This window comes from Mastomys coucha, unplaced genomic scaffold (genome assembly GCF_008632895.1).
Source record: "Mastomys coucha isolate ucsf_1 unplaced genomic scaffold, UCSF_Mcou_1 pScaffold21, whole genome shotgun sequence".
Lineage (NCBI taxonomy): Eukaryota > Metazoa > Chordata > Mammalia > Rodentia > Muridae > Mastomys > Mastomys coucha.
The window spans coordinates 179,983,112-179,999,180 of record NW_022196904.1 but is presented as its reverse complement, the minus strand read 5'-3'; the positions used below and the strand labels follow the sequence as shown (position 1 = coordinate 179,999,180).

Here is a 16,069-nt window from a genome sequence, read left to right as displayed (position 1 = left end):
CCACACACCACACACACACACACACACACACACATACCACACACCACACACATACACACACACACACCCAACACACACTGTTTTATAGATGAGGAAACGATTCCCATCCCTCCAAAGTGAGGTCCTTAAAAGAGTGATCTGACTATTCAATGTCCAGGGGGTTCAAATGTCCAGCCAATTGGCTGTCAAGCATAGGAGGTTAGGGTCACTCATTCGTATTGCAGTTACCATGTGTGCTTTACAGGAAAAGTTAAAATAATCTACCACCCACATGAAGCCATTCTGTGTATTTTGTAACACAAAGATTTTACATTTCTTTGTATGGAGAAGTCTGAAAATATAAGGACTAGTAGTTTGTCTACCCATGACCAGGGATGGGAATCGTTTCCTCATCTATAAAACAGTGTGTGTGGTGTGTGTGTATGTGTGTGTGTGTGTGTGTGTGTGTGTGTGTGTGTGTGTGTGTGTGGTGTGTGTGTATGTGTGTGTGTGTGTGGTGTGTATGTGTGAGAGAGAGATAGAGAAAGAGAGAGAGAGAGAGAGAGAGAATGTATGTGTGCTTATTCACATATATGTCTACATATTTGTGTATACTGGAAATAGTAAAATAGATTACCTAACTATGAGCCTACCAATGCTAAAATCCTGTGACCATCTCTGTGAATTCTAATTGAAATTGCCACTATATAACTCATGTGAATGCTTATTCTCTTTCTGCCTTCCTTGAAAAGTCATAGCATTCCAATAAAAGAAAACCATATTTATGTATAGTAATGAAGAATGCCATCTGAGTGGTCCAGATAATCAATACTGACCTTTGTAAAGCCCAGTTGTTGATAGGCCTATAAATATGAATGATCAATCATTCTAGAAAAAATGAAAAAAACAAACAAACAAAAAAGCCTGACCATCAATTCTCTACTAGGGTAGGGTGTCATGAGATTATAGTGCAAGGCATCTATCACTGTGATGGACAGGAGGTGAGGCCGGTCATGCTGGGAACTCAGAACAAGTGAAGTCTTTCAAAGAACTGGAGGCTGTCCATTTTAGCAAGCTTCAGTCACATTACCAGCCCCGCATTCTCCTCTGCCCTCACTTAGATATTCTTATCCTGATAACTGAGGGAGTTCTCCTGATAACCGAGGGAGTTCTCCTTGGGATGTTTCCTTTGACTTTCTGGAAGATGAAGATGCTTGCAGGAGGGGAGTGAGGACTACAATAAATTGTAAAATGTGGGGAAAAAATAAGATTCATTTTGTAGATCATCTAACTTAAAATAAATCTTGGGAAAAAGCTTTGAATGTATTATCAGATAAAAATTAAATGAAAAGTTTAGTCTTATCTAAAAGATTAAACAGACTTTGAGGGAGAAACTGAGGGCTATGATTTATCAAGACTGCTTGTCTTTTTAAAACCTTAGCTTGGTTTAGAAGTCTAGAAGCTTTGAGCCTAGAATATTCCACATATATAGCTAATATATAGCTAATATTCAGGAAATTTTTCCTGAAATTTCTAAGTCTTTTTATTCCTGCTAAATACATTAGTTTCTAAACCCAATACAGAGACATCGTGTCATCCACCAAGGTATTCCCATTATTTAGTTCTGAATCTATTCAGAGGGTGCAAGTCAGCCCATGTATTTTTTTTTTTTTGATATATTTTGGTTTTTTGTTTCTGAGGCAGGGTCTCATATACCTCAGACCAACCATAATATATGTAGCAAAGGATGGCCTTGAACTCATCTTACTGTTTCCAACTCCTGATTATAGGACTATATTATATCCCCACTTCTGGGATTATATGAGTGTATTACCTCTTATGATAAAGTTCTACTTGCTTGGCAATAAGAAAGCTAAATTAATAAGTGGATCAGTAAAAAAAAAAAAACACTAAAATATTGAGGTTGATTTTGACAAATCTCTCTTTTTTTTCTCTATTCAGATATCAGAACCCTCTCCCCTTCACACACCATTTACTGCATTAAGCCTTCCTTGACTGGAACTACCTGAGTATCAGGATCCTAGTCATGTTAAAGCAAATATTTATCCTTACTTTAAGCAGTTATTTCATGGCTCACAACATACATCATGTGAAATTAATCCTATTCATTTCTATAAGTAGATTACTAGGCAGAAGGAAGAAAATACAAAGTACATGATTTACCTAGACATCAACAAGGCAGGTGACAGGGTCTGCAGAGCAGTTTTGAAGAAAAATTTTAAAATGTGAGCCAGCTGCTAGTAAAGTGATGTGGTTGAATAACACCTAATTCATGTACTGAAATCAAGAGGAGGGAGGTGTGGGTAGTCAGCTTGCAAGGTTCTGTTGTCTGCTCTTCCTTGTTCATCACTCTTATTAACTGGCTTAAAGACATGAGAATAATGCTTACCCAACTTTTCAGTGACCACACAGCTAGAAATAACAGGCAATATGCTTTATGGTATAATCAAGACCCAGTAGGTTCTGATAGTTAGCAGACAATAATAACATGTGATGCAATAGGGAGAAAGATCAATTCTACCATCCTGTACCAGCTTAAAGACTGGATAACAGATATTAGCTTTAGACAGCTGAGGGTATATAATAGCAGGCACTAAAGGATTCCGATTCATATGTGTGTGGCCAATCTAAGTGACTAGTTCAACCATATCAACGATACTTTAGGTGATCCAGAAGTAAATTAACAAGATTGCATGTGTGACCTAGAACAAAAGAGGCAATACCCAAGATTAGTCTACATTAGCCAGATCACAAGGAAAAATCACACTTACTAAAGTTGCTGCCATTTTAAAAGGACCAAGACTATGTTAAAGGAATCAGCTTCAGCTAACACATAGACTGCTATGGAATAATCTAAATTTTAAACAAAATCACATATTTATTATGACATACATATTTACTTCTGTGTAAATAATGTATTTTATCAAACCATCCAGAGATTTCTGTAGTTGCCAAAGTTTAAGTATTATTGAAAAGGAGTGAGAAATGCTATAGACTGGACTGAATGGTGGTCTTCAATAGGATACGAACATGTCCTTATCCTTGAAGCTATGATGAAACTTCATTTAGAAGGAGCTGGCAGATTTAAATCAACATCAATTAGATGAGAGCATCTTGGACTGAGATGGACCTTACTGAGACAGACCTTAAAAGCAGTAGGGAGTATTCTATAACAGGTAATGAAGACTGGCAGAGAAGTGTGAAGACCCTCTGAAGACAGAAGTATAAATTGGGGGTAGACAGGCATAAGCTAAGATGTACCTACAGTCATCAAAAATGGAAGCTGGAATGAATACTGTCAAAGCACTTGATGAAAACTCCTAAATGGATCACATACTATGCATAAGTATGTACCAGTTTTTAGAAAAAATAGAAATAGACATGGAGTGAGTTTCCTGAAAAAAAATCCTTTGATTTTGAAAGTTGGCTTCCAGAATCATAAAATAATAAATACTGTTTTTGAAGCCATCTTGCTTACAGTTTGTTACAGAAGCCATATGACACTAATGTTCCTGACAACAAGATTCATGGTCATCTCCCATCTTTGTGCTGAAAATGGTGTAATCCCAGATACATCTTGGGAAAAGGGAGAAGAAATCAATCAGTTGGCATTCTAAGGAGTTTACAAGTGTGAAGGTTTGTAATATGTGAGATGACTCTCAACAGTGATGGTCAAGGGGCAAAGGATGCAGCAGTTAGTGACCAGGAGGCTGCAAGCGGAGCTTTATCATCTCCCAGGCCTGATGCTGAATAGGAATTGACATTGGACCAAGCATACAGCCTATGAGAAGGTTCACCACCAAGGTTCTCATTAGCACATCCTGGGTGCCTAAATATCTGCACTTCTCTGATGTACCTGGTGATGACAATGCTGTCCTCAAACCACACTCTGAACAATAGATAATAGCTTCCAAAGGAGGCTGTGAATTATATAGGAAGCAAAGGGATGCATAGAAGGAACTGAGGGCGGCCAAAGGAAGGGGGAATGATGCCATTGCATTATAGTTTTAAAAATCAATATTCTAAAAAATACCCTCATATTTTCACAACTCCACATGGGGTCACAGTTCTGATGCTGAGGCTCATGAACGAGTTGGCAGCAGCAAAAGTTTTCTGATTGAGTAATAACTAGAAATTAATTCAGAATCAAATGTCTAGTGAATCCAGGGTCTTTCTGGAGGCAATTACCCTGCAGCCTTGGTTTTGAACATACAAGGTGCACTCTTTGCCTGAGGATGTCATCACATTGTGCAATTGCACCTGGAGCCATACTGCCCCAAACACCTGAGTCCAGGTTTGCTACTATTATCTATAGTGAACTAAAGTGTTTTTACTGCACAGAGTTTTCTGGCCTTGCAACAGCATCACACATTAATTAAGAAACCAAAAACTAAAGACTTTTAATATTCTCCCTACAATAATTTCTCAGCACATTAGTATCATGTTAGTTTATCTATGGATTATATTTTGATAGACTCTGATTTTAGATATTGCCATTGGGTTTGAGTCACTAAAGAGTTTCATAAAGATTTGAAAACTGAATTTTTGTTTGGGTTTGTGACAAAATTTTCAACAGTTTCAGAAATAGCCCTAAATGTACTTCTGACATTTAGTTCTATGTATTTATGTGAAATCACATTCTCAGCCTTGAGGATTATAAAAGCAGACTACCAAACTCTGGAAAATGCTGAAGGAGTAGAAATGCCTTCTACATCCTGCAGTGCAAAATTTTCAGTTAAGACTTAATTCTTCATGTAAAATAAGCACCATATCCATCTCATTAGTAGGCAAACTTGTTTTCATCTTTATAAGTGGTAAAATTATATGTGTATCAAAGAATTGTATTAAAATAAATTTCTTCTTGATTTATTATCAGCAAATGCTGAATTTGTATTCCTGCTTTATGTGCCTATAAACCAGGGTTGCACGAAAGTATCTCAGGTGAAAGGGGCCTTCTGGGGTTCTTCATTTTCTATTTTTTAAAAAGTACTTTTTACATTTTGCGTTTTTACTCAAGGTTATTTATTTGTTTGTTTTTTAACTAAATAGAAACTTTTAAAGTTTATGGATGTCTTCTGAATGTATTTGTATTCTATAGAAAAAAGCAATTCCTAGCAGTACTTGTTGGATAAGGAATGGAAAATGGGTTGTGGGGTGGACTGAAGGAACATGGGAATCTTTCACTGTGAAGTTAATTTTTAAGATTTTTGCAAAAAGAGCCAGTCCTTGTCATCTTATGAAGCTCCTCCATCTTGGTTGAATTATGATAACTCCATAAACAAGATTAATTTGGTTTCCCAAACTAACACAAATTGTTTATTTAGACTCCTGCCCTTCCTGTCCTCACAGCTAGTCCAAAGACAACCTGACAGCATGTATTGTGGACTACATAACCGTCAGGTAGTACATGATCTTCCATTCCTCTGAAACATGGAAGAAAGGACTTCCATCCTGCTGTGTGGTCCTGATAGTTCCCCAGAACACCATCACACTGTTGCCTGTCTGTCTGTCTATGCATTATATGCTTTTGCCCTTGTCATCTTGTTCCTTTTCTTAACTCAAGAAACTTAATAACTAATACAGTCTTAACTCTCATTAAGCTAAATGATGCATGTGAAATATTCAAAACCCTGTAGACAACAAAGATGCATTTCCATCACCTTTCTTCTCATTGATAGAATTTCTACAGACTCACCTAATGATTAAATCAAATGTTTCATCAAATATTTCAATAGTCTTGACTCACAATCTGTTTTCCAAAGTATGCACTATCTCCAAATGTGGAAATCTGTCTTTTTATTTTCCTTCACACTGAACCTTGAAAACAGTAGACACCTCATACATGAATATAGATGACTGCCTGGAAAGAGGTGCCCTGCCTTTTGGCTCCCCAAGGATGTTCTCCTAACCACAGGAACAAAATAAATGAATCCTCTGAGCCATTTCTCATTATATGGATTTTCAGGGGGAAAATCAATTAAAATTCATTACTCTTGTTTTTCTTTTTACTTTGCCAAATATATTTTTTTCATGTGTTTGTCTCTACTTCAGATTCATCTTGGGCTCTATGAACAGAAGAGACCAGCATAATCTTTGTTACAAACTTCTGCTCTGCCTAATGTCTACACTGCTAACAAGACATGGGTCACAGACAGCCCTGTGCTTTGCTGTCTGTTCTTCACAGAGACATTATTAGGACTTATTTTTTTCCCCTAATACACCTTTGCCTTGGAATTAACTAGATGAACTTGAACAAATACCTTACTGAATTCTTCCACCTTCTTTTAAAAGAGGACTCTTTTGGTTTTTTTGAGACAGGGTTTCTCTGTGTAGCCCTCACTGTCCTAGAACTCACTCTGTAGACCAGGCTGGCTTCGAACTCAGAACTCTGCCTGCCTCTGCCTCCCAAGTGCTGGGATTAAAGGCGTGCGCCACCACCACAGCAAAAGATGACTCGGTTGTTCAGTGGACTGAGCTCAAAATGATGAGATGCAGAATATGGACCTCAAGATCACTTCTGAGAATGTATTTTCTTCCAGTCCTTTTGTATATCTCTAGACACACAACATGGCCATCTCCTGGTAAACTTCTAGTCAGTGGATTTATCTATTATAGTCATTCATCTTAGCATACACAAGTACTTCTTTTATATAACAGGTACTAAATTAATATAGTTCTTGGTTGATTAAGCAATAGCATTAATCATACAATATCAATCACATTTTTCAATACTGCTACCGTAGCTTTATCTCCTTTTATTTCTGGGTCAAAGGATGTGATTGAGTCCAATGTCCCTTAAGATTTAGAAGAATTAAACAATCTTTGGAGGAGCAGGGGTAGAAGCTACTGTATCTTTGATCATCCCAGACTTTGTTAGGGTTTCTACAACAAATGTAGTTTCCTGGGACATTAAATAACACACTTTGTTCAATCCACCATCCAGAAGGAGTAAGCCTTTCTGAAGGGAAAAGGGTGATTAATTTGAGGAGGGAGGTGACTCACAAAAAGAAAAGACTTCATTAGAATTCCAGACACACTGGGAGTTAGCTACTCATTAATTAAATGATTTCAAATGGGATCAGGGTATATAATTGCTATAATTTAGATGGAAACAATGCCACAGTAAATGTAATTAGAGAAGTAGGTTCTATAAAGATGTTTACCTCTTTCTTGGAGAAAAGTTCTGAGTCACCTGCTTCTCCTCTGCATTGGCATTTAGTACATTTGAATCTGTGGTTAAAAGGACTTTTATTCATAGTTATAGAAACTAAGAGAAGTTTTAAGACAGTGGTTGGCCACAAAGCAGAACAAGGAGTTATAACCAAAACTTTCTAGAAATGTTCAAATAAAAGAATTTTCTTTGAGACATAATAATTGGGAACTTAACTGGAGTGACTTTTGGAGGAACTCTGGATTGAACTCACTGACTTAAAACAGGCTATCTCTTTTTCTTTCAAAAGAAGCCTCATCTTCATTATGAATTCTTCTGCCCACTAAATCCTACTTTTATTCACCTGAGTAACATATTGAGCAAAACATAAGGGTAATTCTGACTCTGTAATTTTCTTTATTTAAATTGACTAAGGTATTTATTCACTTTACATCTTGATTTTAACTTTTCCTCCCTCCTCAACTCCCAGTCCCTACCCCTCACCCCTCCACACTGCCATCCGCCCCACCTCCCCTTCTTCCCAGAAAAAGGGAGGACTCTCACAGATATCAGCCAGCCCTGGCATATCAAGTCTCAACAAGACTGGGCACACCCTCTTCTACTGAGGCTAGACAAAGCAGCGCAGTTAGGAAAAGGGATCCAAAGGCAATGTCAGCTCCTTCTCCCCGGTTCGGAGTCCCACATGAAGACCCAGCAGCACAACTGCTACATTTGTGCAGAGGGGCTTAAGTCTGTTGCATCCATGCTCTCTGGTTGACAGTTCAGTATCCAATAGACCCCATGTTTGTTCACTCTGTAGGTTTTCTTGTAGTGTCTTTGACCCCTCTGGCTCCCTCATCTTTCTTTCCTGTCTTCCACAGGATCTCCCAACCTCCATTCAATGTCTAACAGTTTCTGGGTGATGTCCCTCTGATGACATTTATGCTAGGCTCCAGTTTGCACATAGAGTAGAATACCAACAAAAGTGGGGTGGGTTCCTTTTCATGGCATGGGTCTCAACCTGGGCCAGGCAATAGTTGGCCTTTCCCTCAAATTCTGATCTATCCCCTACCCCTATACATCCTGTTGGCAAGACAAATGGTGGGTCTAAGCTTCTGTGGCTGGGTTGTCATCCCAATCACCCCACTGGAAAATTTTGCCTGGTTACAGGAGATGGCTGTCCATATTGTCCATTGCTAGGAGTCTTAGGGTCACCTTCAGAGATTCCTGGGAGTTTCCATTGTCCTGGGTTTCTAGCTGGTCCCAGAGATTCCCCCTGTCCAATCCAGTTGTCGATTAAGTATTTTCTCCCTCCATCCTCCTCCAACTTCATCCCTCTTGTTCCCATCTCCCACCACCCAGTCTCTTCCTTCCATTTACTCCCAATGTCTAAACTATTTCCCCCTTTCAGTGATATTCAAACAGGTCAACTTGGACTCTCCTTGTTACTTAGCTTCTTTGGGTCTGTGGTTTGTGGTATGCTTATCCTGGACTTTATAACTAATCTCCACTTATAAGCGAGTTCATACCATGTTTGTTTTTCTGGGTTTCCTCACTCAGGATGATCTTTCCTATTTCCATCCATTTGCCTATAAATTTCTAGTGCCCTTGTTTTTAATTTCTGAGTAATAATCCATTGTATAAATGTACTACATTTTCTTTATATTCTTTGGTTGAGGAACATCTAGGTTGTTTTTGTTTTCTGGGTATTACAAATAAAGCTGCTCTGAAGATGATTGAACATGGGTCCTCATGAAATGGTGGAGCTTCTTTTGAGTATATGCCCAGGAGTGGTGTAGTAGGGTCTTGAGGTACATTTGTTCCCAATATTCTGAGAAACTGTGTTGATTTAGACTTTCTCTGTTATTTACTCAACCAAGTTCTCTATCAGGATAGACATCTCTGTATCAGCAGAGACCCTGTCCTCAACTCGGTCTGTTAGCACTAGGTAGATTCTTTGTCCTTTGACAGGACTTCTATAAATCTTCCATATTCACCAGCTACATGTAAATTCCCTTTGATTTCTTGTTTAAGACAGTGGTCACTAATCTCACTTCTATCTACAAATTCAATCTCTACGTAGGAGTCTCCCAAGATAGATACTGCCACATGACCTAGTGACAAACCTCATGTGAAGACTTATTAACTTGAGCCTCTGAACATTAGTCTCCACCTATCTTTGTGTGTTGTAGTAACTTTTGCTTTCTTGTACCTATTATAATTCTATTTCCTTGACTAAGGGAAGCATGACTTTCTTAGCTTGTTTTTCCTCTATCTCAAATGGCTTATCAAACAACTATAGGGATTTATATAAGTCTCTATAAAGGTGGTAGAACTAGCCTCATTGCTTGCCATGCAAGTATGAAGACCTGATTTAGATCCTCAGACCTCATATAAAAAAACAACTGAGTATGGTAGAATTCACTTAAAATCCCATACCTGGGGAGGCAAAGGACCCCTGCGGCTTGCTGGTCAACCTACATAGCAGGCCTGTTAAGGTTTTGACCAGAGAACTTGTCTCAATACAGTATGTGGGTAGCATCAGATGAATTTCCATCTAAAGTTGTCTTCTGACCTCCAAATATATTCCTATACATGTGTACCCCACACCACAGACATATACAAATGCATAGCAATTATGGTATGATAAATGTGATTATTTATAGTATCTATTGGTTGGATGTCTGAGAATTTGAGAGGCATATAGTACACCAATATATATGTATAATCTCTATGTGAGAGTTTGAGAACCCTGAATAATCAGCAAAATTCAACCAAATCACAGTAATTATGCCAACAAAAAGGAAGATTTATTGAACATTTGGAATATGATTGATTGGCATTTTGTGTAGATTACCTCATTTATTTCTGTTTAAAAGAAGAGGAAACTGAGATTCAAAGAAACTAAAGGAGTTATCCAAGAAGGCCCCACAGCAAGCAAATGATAGGAATGAAGTGCATGCACTGGTCGGCATTGTTCATGCACTCTTCTCAGCAGAGTTTTGAAGTGTTTGGTTACTCATTAGCAGTCATTGGACTGCACAGTGTGACACCCAGGCTTGGGTAGAGGTGGGAGCTCTTACCTCCATCTTTAAATAGCCTGTTTGCACAAAAGGCAGAAAAACCATGAAATTCATAAACCTGAAAGCACAGTTAGAGGAAGGGAGGGAGGGAAGAAGGGAAGGAAGGAAGGAAGGAAGGAAGGAAGGAAGGAAGGAAGGAAGAAGGGAAAGAGGGAGGAAGGGAGGGAGGGATGGAGGGGGGAAGGAGAAACCAAGTCTCCTGATATCTAATTCTTCCCATGATGAAGGCTTTTCATGGAAAACGTTTCCACCTTTCCAGTTGAGTCACAGATATACCTTACCACAACATCATGTTTGTCTGCTTCAAGAGGAATACAGAAAGGATATGTGACTGTGTCCAGGGCTTCCAGAAACCCCAGGATCCTTCAGCCTAAGACCTACTTTTCCAGTATTGTTCCTTATTCTCCCAGCCTTTGGCACTTCAAGAGTACCCTGAGATTTTCAAACTCTAGCTTTACTTGCTACTGCAACTGTAAACCATAGTCTCTTCTAATTCAAAGGATCTTCTTGGATATATACAGATGCAGCATTACTCTGTACTGCTTTTCTCTTGACCCTGTTAGATCAAGTAAATCGACCACAGACAAGAATGTGCTCTGGGCTTAGGGGAAATGGGAATCTTCCCTTGAGATAGTTTAGCTGTTCCCACTGAGCCTCTACACACAGTGAAGGTCAGACATTGATGAAGTATACTTTGAACTTGATATGTGAACAGCAAGCAGAAGGGTAAATGCAGACCCCCCCCTTTAGCGATAAAAAAAGAACCTCTGTATATTTCACAGAAGAATAGAAGGTATCCAGTTGGTCCCGGCATTCCCTAACACTCACATATAGATTAAGTGTGCCTCAAATCTGCAGTAACACGGTCAGGATACATGCAATTTTTCCCATATTGATACACTGGATTTATTTTTCATTCCTCTAGGTAAATATTTAATCCTGTTGTGGATTCTGGTGAGTCACACACCATCTTCTCCAGCACCTCCATTCAGGACTCAGCATTTGCCATTGCTAGGAAACCCCAGATCCCAATACAATCTTGTTACCCAACCTCAACCTCTTTCCCTGCCTGGATGTCATTAATTTAAGAGCAAATTATTAGAAACCTGGAAAACAGCTCTGAAATGCCTGCAGATTTATGATGAAGTTATTCCACAAAAGGTCACAGGCAACCCTGCCATAATTAAATCTTTCATTAATTTTTAAAATATACAATAACTTACAAATGCAGTATAAATTAACCAGATGACCTTGAAGAAATTATTTAGAGCACAACTTCATCAGAAGGTACTATCTAGGGACTTCCTAAATTTGTATTTTATGAGGAGGATTGATCCATTTTTCCATTCTTATCTTTTCTTGGCTGCCAGCAGAATGTTTATCTGAAATTATGTAGTGCTAAGTGACTCCAGGCAATGCTTAGCACAGGGAGGTGATGGTGCATAGGTGAGATACTCCCTTTGAGTTACAGGCTCAAAGGCAGAGGGAGCATAAACCCCAGCATCCCAAGCATGACTAGTGCAGAAGTGGCTCTTCCCTTTTGCTATCTACATGATGCTACATATACAGTTTGATAAATGATTTTCCTTTTGTTCATTATAAAGAATTTGTTCTCATTATATAAACACTTGAAATATTTAAAAAAAAAATCTATAGATGAGAATGTAAATCCCCACTGGAAGCACTGCTTTCAATCATAAGTGATATTTTTTCACATTTATTTATAAAATTGTCCTTTCACATTCTAAGATGCTAGTGAGAAACCACAGCCAGGACTAGAATCTTCGAAGAGCAGAAGTATTCTAAGGCCCAGGGCAATCAAAAGACACCCTTCTACCTAACTTTCTTTTTGTCTCTCTCATTCTGTTTCTGCTTCTGTCTGCCCTCCACCCCACCCTACCAACACCATTGTCACCGCCAGCACTGCCAGCACAAGAAACTCAGAAAACAGACACAATATATCCTGTAGATGTTGATCTATCTTCAGAGAGGATAGAAGAGGTGTGAGAACATAAGCTTCCACTCAATAGGGGATTGACTACTTATGTGCAACTTGCCTCTAGAACTCTTAAACCATTGGCTTATTAATAGTTGGCTATCAATATATGTAGTCAAATAAAGCAATAACAAGTGTTCTTGCAATAACAGCAAGTGTGTGCACTCTGCTAAAAGTCCTCTAAGAGTTCACTTCTCTCAGCAAGGCCTGGTTCCCCGTGTGCATTCTTGCCTCTTGCCTGCAGAATCCCGCCTCTCCTATTTCTCTGAAGGAAACAGGTAAGAACAGATTTCAGATCAAGGACTATCGATGTTCTGGGAAGGCCAGCCATCAGTGGGCAGCAACTACGGGTTTCCAAATATTCAGGCAGCATGTGTGGCTGTTGGTGTGCATCCAGGATGCCTGATTGTTTTCCCATTAGGGTGTAGATAGGATTAGTGGTAAAGGAGGTCAGCGGCTAGGAGGGAAATTGTATTGAGCAAAAGTGAGACATGAACTAGATCTTAATAGAAACAGGCAGGGGATCAGCAGCACAAACCCTGCAAGCCGAGTCTGTGCTGGTTGCTGATACAGTGTCAGCGAGATGGTGAAAAGAGTGGGGAATTAAGAGCCTTGAAAATAGAAATGGGGAGAGGTGGGGGAGAAGGGCCAATTGAGAAAGAAAGCTAAAACCATTGGAACTGACACAGCAAAGTAATAAAGCTAAAGAAAATGTCATGAATTGGAGGAAGAATGAGGTGGTGCTTCAGGAGATAGAGGGCCAGCAATGATTTAAATACTGTACTCACATATGAAATTCTAAAAAAGATGCATTAAATTTTAAAAAGCCAAATTTCAAAACAGGAGTTAAAGGGAATCATTGTCCAGACAACTCGAGTCTTTTCTCAAGACTAAGTCCTTTTGTGAGTTAGAATAATTACAGTCCATGATGGTGACTGAGAAATTATAAACCTATAAGACTTAAGTCAAGAGCCAGCGGAAACACTATGCAAAAGGGCAAAAGGGGACAATCAAGGAAGGATCTTAACAAGAAAAGAAAAGACCCTGAACTCAGAAAAGACAGAGAAATGCGAAGGGGGCAGCTGTCTTTCTTTGTGTCATTATAGTTCCCTTTTTGCACAAACTCTGAAGCAAAAAACAAAAACCAATAGTAGAATCAAAATGTGTGGAAACCCGACACACCTGCTCTTAAGCACTCTCCGGTCCAGTCTAACAGCATCACTCCACTCATGCTCACGGCTGTGGGGGAGGATGTTAAGATTGTTGTAAACCTGCATTTCTCAGACTGAGAAAGGCCTCTCCCTCTAACTGCAAAGACAATAAATATGAAAAATGCTGTGTAAAAATCACTGTTGTATCGTCAGGATATATTAACAGTGCATTCTTAGTGACAGTGACTCCACCTTTAAGTTTTTGTGTAGATCATAAATTGTCTTCCATTAATTTAACTGGAGGCATGACTAAAAAAGGTAAGGTGCTGTTTGTAAAAGGATAGAACCAGAAGCAAATGGATAGTACAATGGATAGACTGTGTATATTCATTTAATGGCAAGAAGGCATGTACCATGAAGGAGCCTTGGACCGCATGAACAGGCCCCAAGTTAGACAATAATGATTGAAAGAAGCATATGTCACTTCTGTTTCCTATGTGAATTATATTTTAAAATATATAAAAGCAACGTGGACTCACATTTTCAGAAATTACCAAAAAGTAGAAAATGCATATATCGATATCACGTATATAGTTAAGTATAAAGAGCATCAACACTTACACTAGAAATGACTATGAAAGCTGCAAGTAGATCTGAGATTAGCAATAAATGTTCAGCTCTGAATCCCAAGTGACAACAAAGTAAGCCTTGTGAATTTCAAGTGCTAAGTGGGCAGGACCATAGGTTCTACTCGCTAGACTTTTCTGTTTGTAAGATGAAGTTAAAATATATAAAGTAGTCATGAAATTATAGATGTGAGATCTAAATTCCAAATCTCATCCAAGCTAGGAGAGCAACTTCAGAGGACTGTGTGTTGAAATGGCTTTGCTGAAGAGAGCGGTGAAAGAGGCACGGGCATCTTCCAGCTGAGGTGTTTCCCTTGAGATTCTAGCATACGTTTAAACTATCCTTATGGAGTCTCAATGCTGCAATGTCTTTTAGGTGTGAAGCATTTGAACGAGCATGGCCGTACCTGCTTATAATCTGAGAATTTGAGATGCTAAAGCTGGAGTATTCCCATGAATTCAAAGCCAACTTTGGCTCCATAGTAACTCCTGGGTCAGGACACTCTGGTCTAAAACATAAAACTGTCTCAAAAACAAGCAGGTAACAGCAAAGGAAGCAAAGAGAAGACCTTTATTTTAATGACAAATATGCTTTTTATGGCAACTCTCTAAGAACCTAGAGGACATTGTGCTAAGTGAAAATTGCATCAGGGAGAAATGCTTCCTCACAAAGCCATTCACAACAGGTGTCAAAACCATCAAGTTCATAAAATAGAGAGAAAAGTGGCCAGTGCCAGGAGTTCGGAGGGAGAGATTGTAGAACTAATCAATAGGTATAAATTTCAAGTTGTGTTAGGCAGGATGACTGAGTTCTAGAAGCCTATGTAATGCAACATCCACACAGAGTACATAGAAGAAGCAAATGGTTTTGTGTACTTTAAATTATGTTGAGAGCCTAGATCTCATTTTAAGTGTTCTTCCCTCAAAACCCACAGAACATTTTTGTAGGTTATATATCATAATGTATATACAATAAATACATGCAAAGTTTGGTACATCATTTATTCTTTGGTAAAATTTTAAAAAGAAATGAAGCAGATCCTCGGTCATTCCTGGAAAGTATGTTTTCAATAGGGTGTGGGGAGGCTCATCTGAAGAAATGGTTTAAAGGCAAAAACAGTGTCTGCTTAATTAGACTTTTTAACACTGACAAGCCAACTGAGTGATGATGTTAGGGAGCAAAGAATGATTCTAGCCCATGGTTGCAGAGCTATCAGACGACAGTAGGCTCAATTGGCTTGGGGTAAAAGTGCAGCATGGCAGAAGGGCTTGGTATGTGACTAAAGTCATCCATTTCTTAGTGGAGAACAAGAACAAGCAAGAGGCTAGGGGTAGGGTGCATACTTTAGGGCATGCACGCAGTCTCTCTGCAGCCAACTAGTCCCCTCTTCTTCCATCCCTTCACCTTCTAATGAGCCACCAAATTACTGATCTATGAATGGATTAGTAGCCTAATAAAGAAAGAGTCCTCATGACTCAGTCACTTCTCAAAACACCACTGGCCACATGGGCCTCTCAGGGAAAAGCCTCATACCATCACAACTCTGTCAAAAGGTGAGACGCTGGTTTTCAGGCGATCGATCGATCGCCTGGCCAAAGCTCCCAGAGCACACTAGCTCAGGGTCAAGTCACACCCTGCAGGATCCCTCTGCTTTAATTAGCCTGCAATGGTTTAATGTTAAAAGGAGTAAAAACATATGAAAAACATTTGCTGTATGGCACATGAAAACTGTTTGAAATTGAATTCCCCACCCCCTCTTAAAGCTTTGATTGGCACCCACTGCTTCTCGTTGGTCTCTGTGGCTATCATCATAAAATGACCTGGGGCAGCTGAATAGCTGCGAGAGAAACAATTGGAGTCTGCAGCAAGGCCTGAATTCTTTGCTGTCTGGAGGAACGGTTTTTTGATTTCTACTCTAGTTGGCCAAAACTTTTCCAGTAGGTAGTCATTATTGGAGGATTAGACTTTGGAGATTAAAGCCACCTACGTGTGAACTTGTGTGTGAATGTATGTGTATCTCTCTCTCTCTCTCTCTCTCTCTCTCTCTCTCTCTCTCTCTCTC

At 39.1% G+C, this 16,069-nt stretch overlaps 1 protein-coding gene across 1 annotated transcript in view; it reads right to left on the bottom strand.

Moving 5' to 3' along the window:
• Positions 1–16,069, bottom strand: part of Sorcs3 (sortilin related VPS10 domain containing receptor 3) — a 609,790-nt gene that overhangs the window by 57,611 nt on the left and 536,110 nt on the right. The gene's annotated exons all lie outside the window — the stretch shown is intronic.